Source organism: Phaenicophaeus curvirostris, chromosome W (assembly GCF_032191515.1).
Source record: "Phaenicophaeus curvirostris isolate KB17595 chromosome W, BPBGC_Pcur_1.0, whole genome shotgun sequence".
NCBI classification, from domain to species: Eukaryota; Metazoa; Chordata; class Aves; order Cuculiformes; family Cuculidae; genus Phaenicophaeus; species Phaenicophaeus curvirostris.
In genome coordinates, this window is record NC_091430.1 from 3,334,095 (window position 1) to 3,344,954 (window position 10,860).

At 46.8% G+C, this 10,860-nt stretch overlaps 1 protein-coding gene across 2 annotated transcripts in view; it reads right to left on the reverse strand.

The window, feature by feature from the left end:
- Positions 1-9,866, reverse strand: part of LOC138732946 (mitochondrial nicotinamide adenine dinucleotide transporter SLC25A51-like) — a 36,161-nt gene extending 26,295 nt beyond the window's left edge. Inside the window, exons 1-2 of one of the 2 annotated variants that reach the window (XR_011339345.1) lie at positions 9,726-9,866; positions 9,075-9,620 (exon numbers count right to left, since the gene is read on the reverse strand). The gene's annotated coding sequence lies outside the window, so the exon portion shown is untranslated. Of the gene's footprint in view, positions 1-9,074; positions 9,621-9,725 lie in introns of those variants that run through there. The other variant, XM_069879752.1, reaches the window with a different exon arrangement.
- Positions 9,867-10,860: the final 994 nt, after the last annotated feature.

Genomic DNA, 10,860 nt, shown 5'->3' on the forward strand with positions numbered 1-10,860 from the left:
TACAGCAAGGGAAGCAGAGAAACTGGTAGAGCAGAGGGAAACCCATCTGGGCTGCCCCATTGTGGCAAGATATCGCTGCCCAGGTAGAGAACCTGGTTATTAAAGTCACTTAGTTGCCCACGTACCCAAGAGTTGGGCCACTGAGGAACATCAAAACAACCAGCAGGTGGATCAGGCTGCTAAGACTGAAGCAGCTCAGGTGGAACTGGACTGGCAACGTTAAGTGTGATTTGTTTATAGCTCGGTGGGCCCATGACACCTCAGACCATCAAGGAAGAGATGCAACATATAGATGGGTGGACTTGACCATGGACACCATCCATGAATTATCCATGAATGTGAAATATGCACTGCAAACAAGCAAGCCAGGCAGGTAAAGTCTCTGTGGTATGGAAGACGGTGGCTGGAATATAAATATGGGAAGCCTGGCAGATTGATTATATCACACTCCCACAAACCCACCAAGGCAAGCGCCTTGTGCTTACAGTGGTGGAAGCAACTACCAGATGGCTGGAAACATACCCTGTGCCCCATGCCACCGCCCGTAACACTATCCTGGGCCTTGAGAAGCAAGTTTTATGGCAATACGGCACCCCAGAAAGAACTGAATCAGACAACAGGGCTCCTTTCTGAAACAACCCCATAGACACCTGGGCCAAGGAGCATGGCATTGGCTGGGCGTATCACATCCCCTATCATGCACCAGCCTCCGGGAAAACTGAACGATACAATGGACTGTTAAAAACTTCTCTTATTATAATAGATTCCATACAATCATCTTGCTAAAGAGGGGAGGGGAGGGGAGGGGAGGGGAGGGGAGGGGAGGGGAGGGGAGGGGAGGGGAGGGGAGGGGAGGGGAGGGGAGGGGAGGGGAGGGGAGGCAGCTCCCCCAAGCACCTTTCATACTGTCATAATGTATTACGTAACCCTAGGGATGCAGGAGGAGAACCTTTTGGGATTGCACAAGACTTATGGGCTGTGTAAGGGAGGAACCAAAGGTGGGGAACAAAAGGGTTCTAGGAGACTTGGGAAGGAACAAGTGTGGGGAAAATCAAGGGAAAAGTGCCCTTTGCCTTACCAATGCTGCCTGTCCTGTCTTGTTGTTAAATTCCATTTCTAACTAATTTCCTGGGGGAGGGGCTCTCAATTCTGTGTGCATGTGTGTGTATACAAAGATCTAAGTGCCACCAACTGCAGTGGAGATCACAGGCCATGTGTCTATGGTGTCAACAACTGGAGCAAGTGAGTGAGGGCACGTAAGTCAATGCACAATCGCTAGTGACTATCAAATCAGTATAACCAGCAAGTAGGTGAAGTGGCTTGGGAGCCAGGTATGCTGTGTGTCTCTAAGACTGAAGCACCTGGAAGAATTGGCTACTGGAGGGACCAGGGGGTCCAAGTCAACTGCCTAAGAGACTGTGGGGCCTGGGGGTGGAATAAGAGACTCATTTATGTGTGTGTGTGTGTTTCTGTGGGAGGCGAGTGGGAGACTGGGGGGATCCAGGGCACAGCTACTGGGTAGCTACTGGAGAAAGGAGAAGAAAGGTGTTTTCCCAAAGTGTTTGTTTAATTGTTTGTTGTCTTTGTTTCTCAATGCATGAATCAATAATTAAATTTAATTTATTGCCATTTTTTTAAAGTGAAATTCTCTGAGTCAACACTGTCTTGCCCATCACAATATCCCAACCATTCCCCTTGCCAAATAACTAGAAGGCATGCATTTCAACTATGCAGTGGCCGCATGCCTAGTCATGAGGGATGCCCATTTTTGGCTGCACAACATATGCTTCCAATTATGTGATAAGTTGTTAAGGTAGTCAGTCTCTGCAGTCTTTACAAGGTCTCAACCCATTTTCCAATGCGGATCTTGGGGATCCAGAAAATGCTAGATTAATTCTTCTGGAGAGTCGGATATAGTCAGTGGGTGACAAATTAGCCATCGCTGGTATAAACAGCAGACATTCAGTTCATTTGTCTTTCGGTAAGCCTCAGGAAAGGGAACAGCCTAGTACTGTAACTGCACAAATCACTAAAAGTAAAAACAAAATACACAAATTCCTTGGCTACAAATATTTTATAACTATAGAAATTTACAGTGTCAGGGAAATGTTAAGGGCAAGATATGAAGAAAAACTATAAAATCCTGAATGGAGAAAACTGTTCTCTCTCCCTTAAGAATAGGGGCTACGGAATGAAACTAGCAGGTTCAGAACAAAAGGAAGTACTTCTTCACAATGTGTAGTTAAGCTGGGAAACTCCTTACCAGCCAAGTTCCTGTGGATTCAAATGCAACTATATATATTCATGGAAGAAAAATTTACTAAGGATTATTAACTACTCAGACACTACCTCTGCCTTGGAAGTCACTAACACTGAAATTACTGGAGGATTCATTCCACATATTTGTTGTTATGGCGTTTAGTTTTACAGTTCACTTTGATATCTTCTGAAAGAGCTTTAGGACACTTTTTCAAATGCCAGAATGATTTATTCTCAAGAATAAGAGGATCAGCATTTTTTGTCTTAATCTTTTGACTATAAACTTGAAAGAACCATTAATAGATGGTGTGCTTAGTAAAAGTTTAAATTATTAACTTATGTCACCGTTTACTACTGATGAGCAAGCATCCCTACTATACAGGAAGAAATAAAGTATGACTTTCTGAATATAATAATTTTTATTTATATAGATTATAAACAAAAGCTGCAAAAAGTGAATGGAAGTGGTTTGATTTCCTATGAGAACAAGATGGATTTCAGCACCTGTTCATCCATCTCCCTTCAGTTAATAACTTCTGAGGCTCTTGGCCAATTCCAACCAAATTTAACAGAGGGTTAAGTAGATACTGAATTCCTTGAAGGTTTGTTGAAGTTGGTAGCTGGGTACAGAAGGAGCCAAATTTCTAACTACCTTCTCAGAGTCTTAACTCAAACCCTTATCCTCTTACAAAGGGTGGGGGGGATATAGTCAGTTTGCATACATGTAGCTAAGAAGTAGCCACTCTACATGTTTCCACCTGCCCAACAAGACATTGTCCCACTTAAAAAAGCACACATGTAAGTCCACTTGCAGTAAAAACACAGCAGGCTTAAAACATTTTGTTACTTGTTAAACAAAATCATCACTATTAAGTTATGTGAAATATACTAGTTCTGAATTGTGATTCAACATTTTATTATTGCGCCCAGTAAGTGTTACAAATAGTTCACATGACTGTGTAATTTCAAAAAACCCCACCAAACACCTAAATAAACTTCCATATTCCTCCCTCTCCCAAAAGCTTGCTTAAAGTTCACTGTAACTTATATCTTTCATTGCTTTTATAATGCAAAATCAATCTAGTTTGTTTCAAATATTCCATGAAGCAGCATAAAAGAAAAAATAGCATACTAATATACTTAATCTAAAAATAATCAGACTTATTTTTCTCCTTACCAGATAAATTTAACACAATTTACTGTCTGCACTTTAACATCCCCTCCCCAAGAGTAAAAGTTTATATTTAGGTGTATTTGACATTGTATTGGGTTTACATGGAGGGGGGGGAGGCGCACAGAAGTAGCTTCTGTGAGATGATACCAGAACAGAAGCTGCCCCCATGCCTGACAGCTGACAGAGCCAGTTTCAGTCAGCTCCAAGATGGACCCGCCGATTGCCAAAGCGGAGTCAATCAGCAATTTGGTAGCACCTCTGGGATAACATATCTAAGAAAGGGTAAAAAAACTGCTGTGCAACAGCAGCCAGGAGAGAGGAGTGAGAAAATGTGAGAGAAACAACCCTGCAGACACCAAGGTCAGAGAACAAGGAGGAGGAGGAGGTGCTCCAGGTGCAAGAGCAGAGATTCCCCTGCAGCCCATGGTGAAGACCATGCTGAGGTTGTCTTCCTGCAGCCCATGGAGGTTAATAGTGGAGCAGAGATGCACCCTGCAGCCTGGGGAGGACCCTGCACCGGAACAGGTGGATGTGCCCTGAAGGAAACTATGACCCCGTGGACAGCCCATGCAGGAACAGGCTCCTGGCATGAACTATAGCCCTGTGGAGTAGAACCCACACAGGAGCAGGATTTCTGGGTAAGACCTGTGATGCCATGGGGGATCCATGCTGGAGCAGTCTGTTCCCGAAGGACTGCACCCTATGGAAAGGCCCCATGCTGGAGCAGTTTGTGAAGGACTGCAGCCCGTGCGTGGGAAGGACCCACATTGGAGAAGTTTTCAGCTTGGAAGCCAGGTACATATGTGAGGAACCTGAAGGAATTGGCTACTGGTGGGACCAGGGGTTCCAAGCCAACTGCCGGAGGGACCTTTGGGTCTGGGAATGGAAGAAGAGACTCATTTATGTGTGTGTGCATGTGTGTGTGTGTGTTTCTGTGGGAGGCAACTGGAGGGGAACCAGGGGCCAGCTACAGGGTAGATAGAGTGTCTAAGCCCAGCTACTGGGAGATCACAGTGTGTGTATGTGAGAGGAGGTCTGTACTGGTGACTGGAGTGGGGCTATGGGCCTAGGGGACTCGTATGCCCAGGTGCCAGCAACTGGGGAGACCAAGGGATCCAGAGGCCGGATACTGGATAGACTAAGTGTCTAAATCCAGTTACTAGATGGATCCACATTGTATATATGTATATATTTGCCACTAATGGGCCTTCATCCTGATCAACCAGAGAGGGGAAAAGGATGAGGCCATTGTTGCTGTTTGTCTGAGTGCTGAGTGTTTCTGCCTGTGTTGTTCTGTGCTGCTGGCCATGTGTATATGTGTATTATATATACATTTGTATACCTACTGGGAATACATTCTCAGCCTTGCTACTGGTTGGATCTGGGGATATGGAGCTGTGGCAGACTTGCCTCTATGGTGCTGCCAGATTCAACAATTCCCTAACAAAAGACTAGGATGTTTCCCATCTTGATTGAACTACTGAGCACTGTAGAGTGTATACCACTTAAAAAAGCCTGATGGCTTCCAGGTCACAGGTTATTCAATTAGTTAACTAGAATAGTACTGCAAACTGATACTCCTGTACCACCAACTATGGGGAACACTGGCCCTATCTATTTAGTTTTTATCCCCATCCTAATGCCAAGCACAAGCATGACAGTTAAGGTAGAAGGTTTTATGGGTTTTGTTTATTTTTCAGGTTTCATAACTTATCGCTAAGATAGTGTCTAATTACTACCTGCTGGCTCTTGAGTTGGTAATTCTTAATCAATATCAACCAAATTAAATCAGGAACAATACAATGTTTTCCAAAACTTGACTACAGATGATTCCTAGCTATCTGCATTAACCTCTAAGTCTAACACTTTTCAAGACATAGCTATGCATATACATAAGAAATTCTTCAGTCTTGGTAGCTCATTATAATAGAGGAATCCTTAATACTTCTTACAGATACTGGTGAAGGCATGTCAAGTAAGACCTATTAGTTGCACTATAGTATTTTCATAGAATCATAGAATCATAGAATAACCAGGTTGGAAGAGACCCACCGGATCAGCGAGTCCAACCATTCCTATCAAACACTAAACCATGCCCCTTAGCACCTCGTCCACCCGTGCCTTAAACACCTCCAGGGAAGGTGACTCAACCACCTCCCTGGGCAGCCTGTTCCAGGGCCCAATGACCCTTTCTGTGAAGAATTTTTTCCTAATGTCCAGCCTAAACCTCCCCTGGCGGAGCTTGAGGCCATTCCCTCTTGTCCTGTCCCCTGTCACTTGGGAGAAGAGGCCAGCACCCTCCCGTCCACAACCTCCTTTCAGGTAGTTGTAGAGAGCAATGAGGTCTCCCCTCAGCCTCCTCTTCTCCAGGCTAAACAACCCCAGCTCTCTCAGCCGCTCCTCTTAAGGCCTGTTCTCCAGCCCCTTCACCAGCTTTGTTGCTCTTCTCTGGACTCGTTCCAGAGCCTCAACATCCTTCTTGTGGTGAGGGGCCCAGAAGTGAACACAGTATTCGAGGAGCGGTCTCACCAGTGCCGAGTACAGAGGGAGAATAACCTCCCTGGACCTGCTGGTCACACCGTTTCTGATACAAGCCAAGATCCCTTTGGCCTTCTTGGCCACCTGGGCACACTGCTGGCTCATGTTCAGTTGGCTGTCAACCAACACCCCCAGGTCCCTCTCCTCCAGGCAGCTTTCTAGACAGACTTCTCCTAGTCTGTAGCACTGCATAGGGTTGTTGTGCCCCAAGTGCAGGACCCGGCATTTGGCCTTGTTAAACCTCATGCCATTGGACTCAGCCCAGCAGTCCAGCCTGTTCAGATCCCTTTGCAGAGCCTCCCTACCCTCCAGCAGATCAACTCTTCCACCCAGCTTAGTGCCGTCCGCAAACTTGCTAAGGGTGCACTCGATGCCTTCATCCAGGTCATTGATAAAGACATTGAACAGGGATGGACCCAGCACTGAGCCCTGGGGAACCCCACTTGTCACTGGCCTCCAGCTGGATTTCACACCATTTTGCACAAGTAGTCAACACACTGAAGAATCATTATAACTATTTTGGTGTTAAAACAAAAAGTTGGGACAAGTGAAAGCAGAAGTGGATGAGTGACTTGCTAGTCCCAAAATGGTTGTTTAGTTACTGTTTACTTCAAACTAAAATACAGTACAACTGAAATATTTTTTTTTAACAACCAAAAAAGCTATTTGAGCTAAACAAAAGACACTAACATTTGAAGTGAACTTCCCCCTTCCCCAGTAACTCTGCATATCCATGTAGGGGAAAATAAATAGCAGTATTATGTAATATACCTTATTGTGTTTCTCCATGGATAGCTCCCCATACAACTAATAGTTACCATAAATTGACAGGTTTATGATATTTGACTGCCTTCTTCATTATATGATTTAATCAGAAGTTAAATACCATAAAGGAAATTAATTTGGTTATCCAGTTTGTTTCTATTTTCCACGAAGTGATTCCATCCCAGATAGAGCTATGTCTTTGCTTACATTAGTCTCAATTTCCGAAGATTAAGATTACCCTTACAACTCACAGGAACCGAACAAGATCAAAGCAGAGGCCAGTAAGTGTGATATTGTGGCAGGAGTCTATTGCAGACAGGGTGAGGAAGCAGACAAAGCCTTCTTTAAGCAACTTGAGGAACTCGATCACAAATTAAGGGCAACAAGAGCTTCTACTACCACTTTAATAGTAAAAGACTGAACAAGGAGAAGGTGGGCCTATTGCTGAATGGGATGGGTGATCTAGTGATAGTGGGCATAGATCAAGCTGAGATACTCAATGCCTTCTTGGCCTCAATCTGGACCGACAAAGTCTCCCAGGCCTCTGCGCTTAAAGATAGAGTTCAAGGAAAACTACCAATAGCGCATGAGGATTGAATCAGGGATTATTTCAGAGAACTTAATCTGTACAAATCCATGGGACCAGATGGGCTGCATCCAAGGGTGCTGAGAGAACTGGCTGGTTTCATAGTGAGGCTGTTCTCTTATCAGCTTTGAAAAGTCTTAAAGATCAGGGGAATTCCCTGATGACTAGAGGAGGACAAATGTTGCATTCATCTTAAAAAAAAACCAAAACCAACAAAACCCCAAAGCCAAAAGTTCAACCCAGAGAACTCCAGCTCCTGGGAAAATCATAGAGAAAGTCCTCTTGGAACATGGTTCTGGGCACATGAAGGAGAAGGTAATTGGGAACAGTCAGCATGCATTTACCAAGGGGCTATCATGCCTGACCAACTCAATTGCCTTCTGTGATAAATTGGCAGGAGAGCACTGGACGTCATTTACCTCGACTTTAGCAGGGCTTTTCAATACCATGTCCCACAATATTCAATATTCTTGTATCCAAGTTGGGATATAGTCTGGATGGGTTTAAAAACCTAGTTGGGCGACTGAGCTCAGAGAGCAGTGGTTTATGGGTTGTACTCTACTGGGATGCCTGTGACAAGTAGGGTACTACTGCAGGGGTCTGTCCTGGGACCTGTCCTGTTTAAAATCTTTATTAAACACCTGGAGGAGGCAATGCATTTTGCTCTTGCCAAGCTTGCAGGAGTTTGCAGACAGACCTAGACAGGCTGGAGGAACGGGCTGACAGGAATGTAATTTAATTCAACGAGGACAAATGCCAAGTCCTGCAACTAGGGAAGAAGAACCCCTGGCATCAGGACCATCTAAGGGCTGGCTCTGATGAAAAGGACACGAGGATCTTGGAAAACAGCAAGTTGATTATGAGCCAGAACTGTGCCCTGGCAGCAAAGGTGGATAGCAGTATCCTGGGCTATATTACCAGGAGCATAGCCAGTAGATTGACGGAAGCGATTATCCTCCTTTACTTCATAGAATCATAAGGTTGGAAAAGACCTTTGAGATCATCAACTCTAACCGTACCTGTCTACTACTAAATCATGTCCCCAAGCACCTCATCTCCCTGCCTTTTAAACACCTCCAGGGATGGGGACTCAACCACCTCCCTGGGCAGCCTCTGCCAGTGCTTGATAACCCTTTCTGTGAAGAAATTTTTCCTAATGTCCAATCTAAACTTCCCCTGACATAGCTTAAGGCCATTACTTGGTGCTCATTAGATCACATCTAGAATGCTGCGTCAAATTTTGGGCACCTCAATGCAAGAAGGTGATTGATAAAGTGGATCAAATTCAGCAGAGGGCCACCAAGATGTCAGGGAGGCTGGAGTTCTTGCACTGTGAGGAGAGGCTGAGGGATCTGTGGTTGTTCAGCCCAGAGGAAGGAAGGCTGCACCTAATAGCAGCTATCAAGAAGACAGGGCCAGGCTCTTCACAGTGTTGCACAAATTGAAACAAGCAAGGTTCACACTGGCTATAAAGAAACTGTTTTTCACCGTGAGGACAGTCAGGCAGTGGAACAGGGGCCTGAGAAGTTGTACAGTCTCCAGTCTTGGAGGTTTTCAAGCCCTGACTAGAGGAAACCCTGAGCAAGCTGGTCTGAATTCAGTGTTGACCCTGCTTTAAGCAGGAGGTGGGACTACAGACCTCCAGAAGTCCCTTCCAACTTGAATGGTTCTCTTATTTCCTTTTCTTCTAGCCTGAGAAGAGATCCTCTGTAAAGAAGGAGAACTACCAAAAGAAGACACCTAAACACAATGTTGAGTTTGGAAAGCAGCTATTGCATTTTCTTGTTTAGCCTTTTCTTGGTGCCTGCATCAGGAACAACGCAGGGATTTAGAGAAGCAACCCGAATGTGTTTGTCTCCTGAGCAGCATCAGGCTTTCAAGCTCTGCTGTGTAGACTGCCACCAGCTCCCCGGCAGCAGGTACTGCAGAGGTCACTGCCTGCGTGGATGAAAGAAAGTGACCGAGGGATCAGCAGCTGGGATTCCAGGCGGCTTGCAGAAGACTGCCGAGATCTGTTGTTATTCTCCCTACTCCTGACCAGTCGTCGCCTACTCCGCAGCATGGTGGAACGTCTCTCCTACGGTTCCCACTGAGGAGCGTGTCCCAAGACGCCACTCACAGTCTGGAGCGCGGGGACGAATCAGCGCAGCCCGGCTACCGTACACACAACCATCACCACCCCCCAATGCTTCCGGGTGCTCCCCGCCCCCCTCCGTGCTGCCGCAACAGTCTAGGACGCTCGTGCTCCAGAGGCAGCAGCAGTCCAGCCCGGCGCGACCTTCACCACCGGCGGGAATCCTTATGAGAAAGGAATTAGGGATGAGAGAGGGTGGCCGCACAGGGTGGCCCTGCCACAGTGGAGAGAGATGTGAGCAGCAGCACACCCTCTCCCCAGTGACTCACCTATTGCGTCTTCCATGCCACCTAAAAACGCAATTTGGAGATAAAAGTTACCACTACCGCCAACCAAACTGGACGCTGCATCCACCACCTCACATTCTCGATGACGTAGGAAGTGCAGCGCAGAAACCCAACTGTCGTCAACTACACGTGACCGAGAGAAAGAGCAGCTGGAAGGAGTAAGCCCCACCCCGTCTTCTCTTTCCTCAGCTAATCACAGAGCTGCCTGGGTACGGCCTCGCTACGGAAGGGCTTTGTGAGTGTCACGATACTCCTCGTGCCTAGTGAGCTGTGCTTGTGAAAGGATATATATCATGGTAAAATACGCTGCACAACAGCAGCTGGGAGAGAGGAGTGAGAATATGTGAGAGAAACAACCCTGCAGACACCAAGGTCAGAGAACAAGGAGGGGGAGGAGGTGCTCCAGGCGCTGCTGCAGACCCTGCTGCAGCCCCTGGGAAGACCATGTCTGTCCCCCTGCAGCCCATGGAGGTCCACGGTGGAGCAGAGATCCACCCCACAGCCCGAGCAGACCTCATGCAGGAGTAGGCTTCTGGCAGGAACTGCAACCCGTGGAGAAGAGTCCACACTGCAGCAAGTTTTCTGGCAGGACTTGTGACCCCATGGGGGGCCCATGCTGGAGCAGTCTATTCCTGAAGGTCTGCACCCCATAGAAAGGGCCCATGCAGGAGCAGTTTGTGAAGAACTGGAGCCCGTGGGAAGGACACACATTGGAGAAGTTTGGGAAGGACTGTACGCCATGGGAGGGACCCCACACTAGAGCAGGAGAAGAGCACGAGGAGGAAGGAGCCACAGAAACAAAGCATAATGAACTGACTGCAACCCCCATTCCTCATCACCCTGGCCCGCTTGGGGAGCGGGAAGGGGCGGGGAGGGTGGTATAGGAGTGAATGGAGCCTGGGAAGAAGGGAGGAGTAGGGGGAAGGTGTTCTCATTATCCTTTCAAAGATGATAGACAGCGGCCTCTGAATGACATTGGCCAGCTCCTTCAGCACGCTTGGATCCATCCCATCTGGGCTCATGGACTCACATATGTCCAATTGGCTTAAGTGCTCCCTAACTTTCTTCCTGTACTGTGCTACTGCTACTGGTGAGACCGCTCCTTGAATCCTGTGTT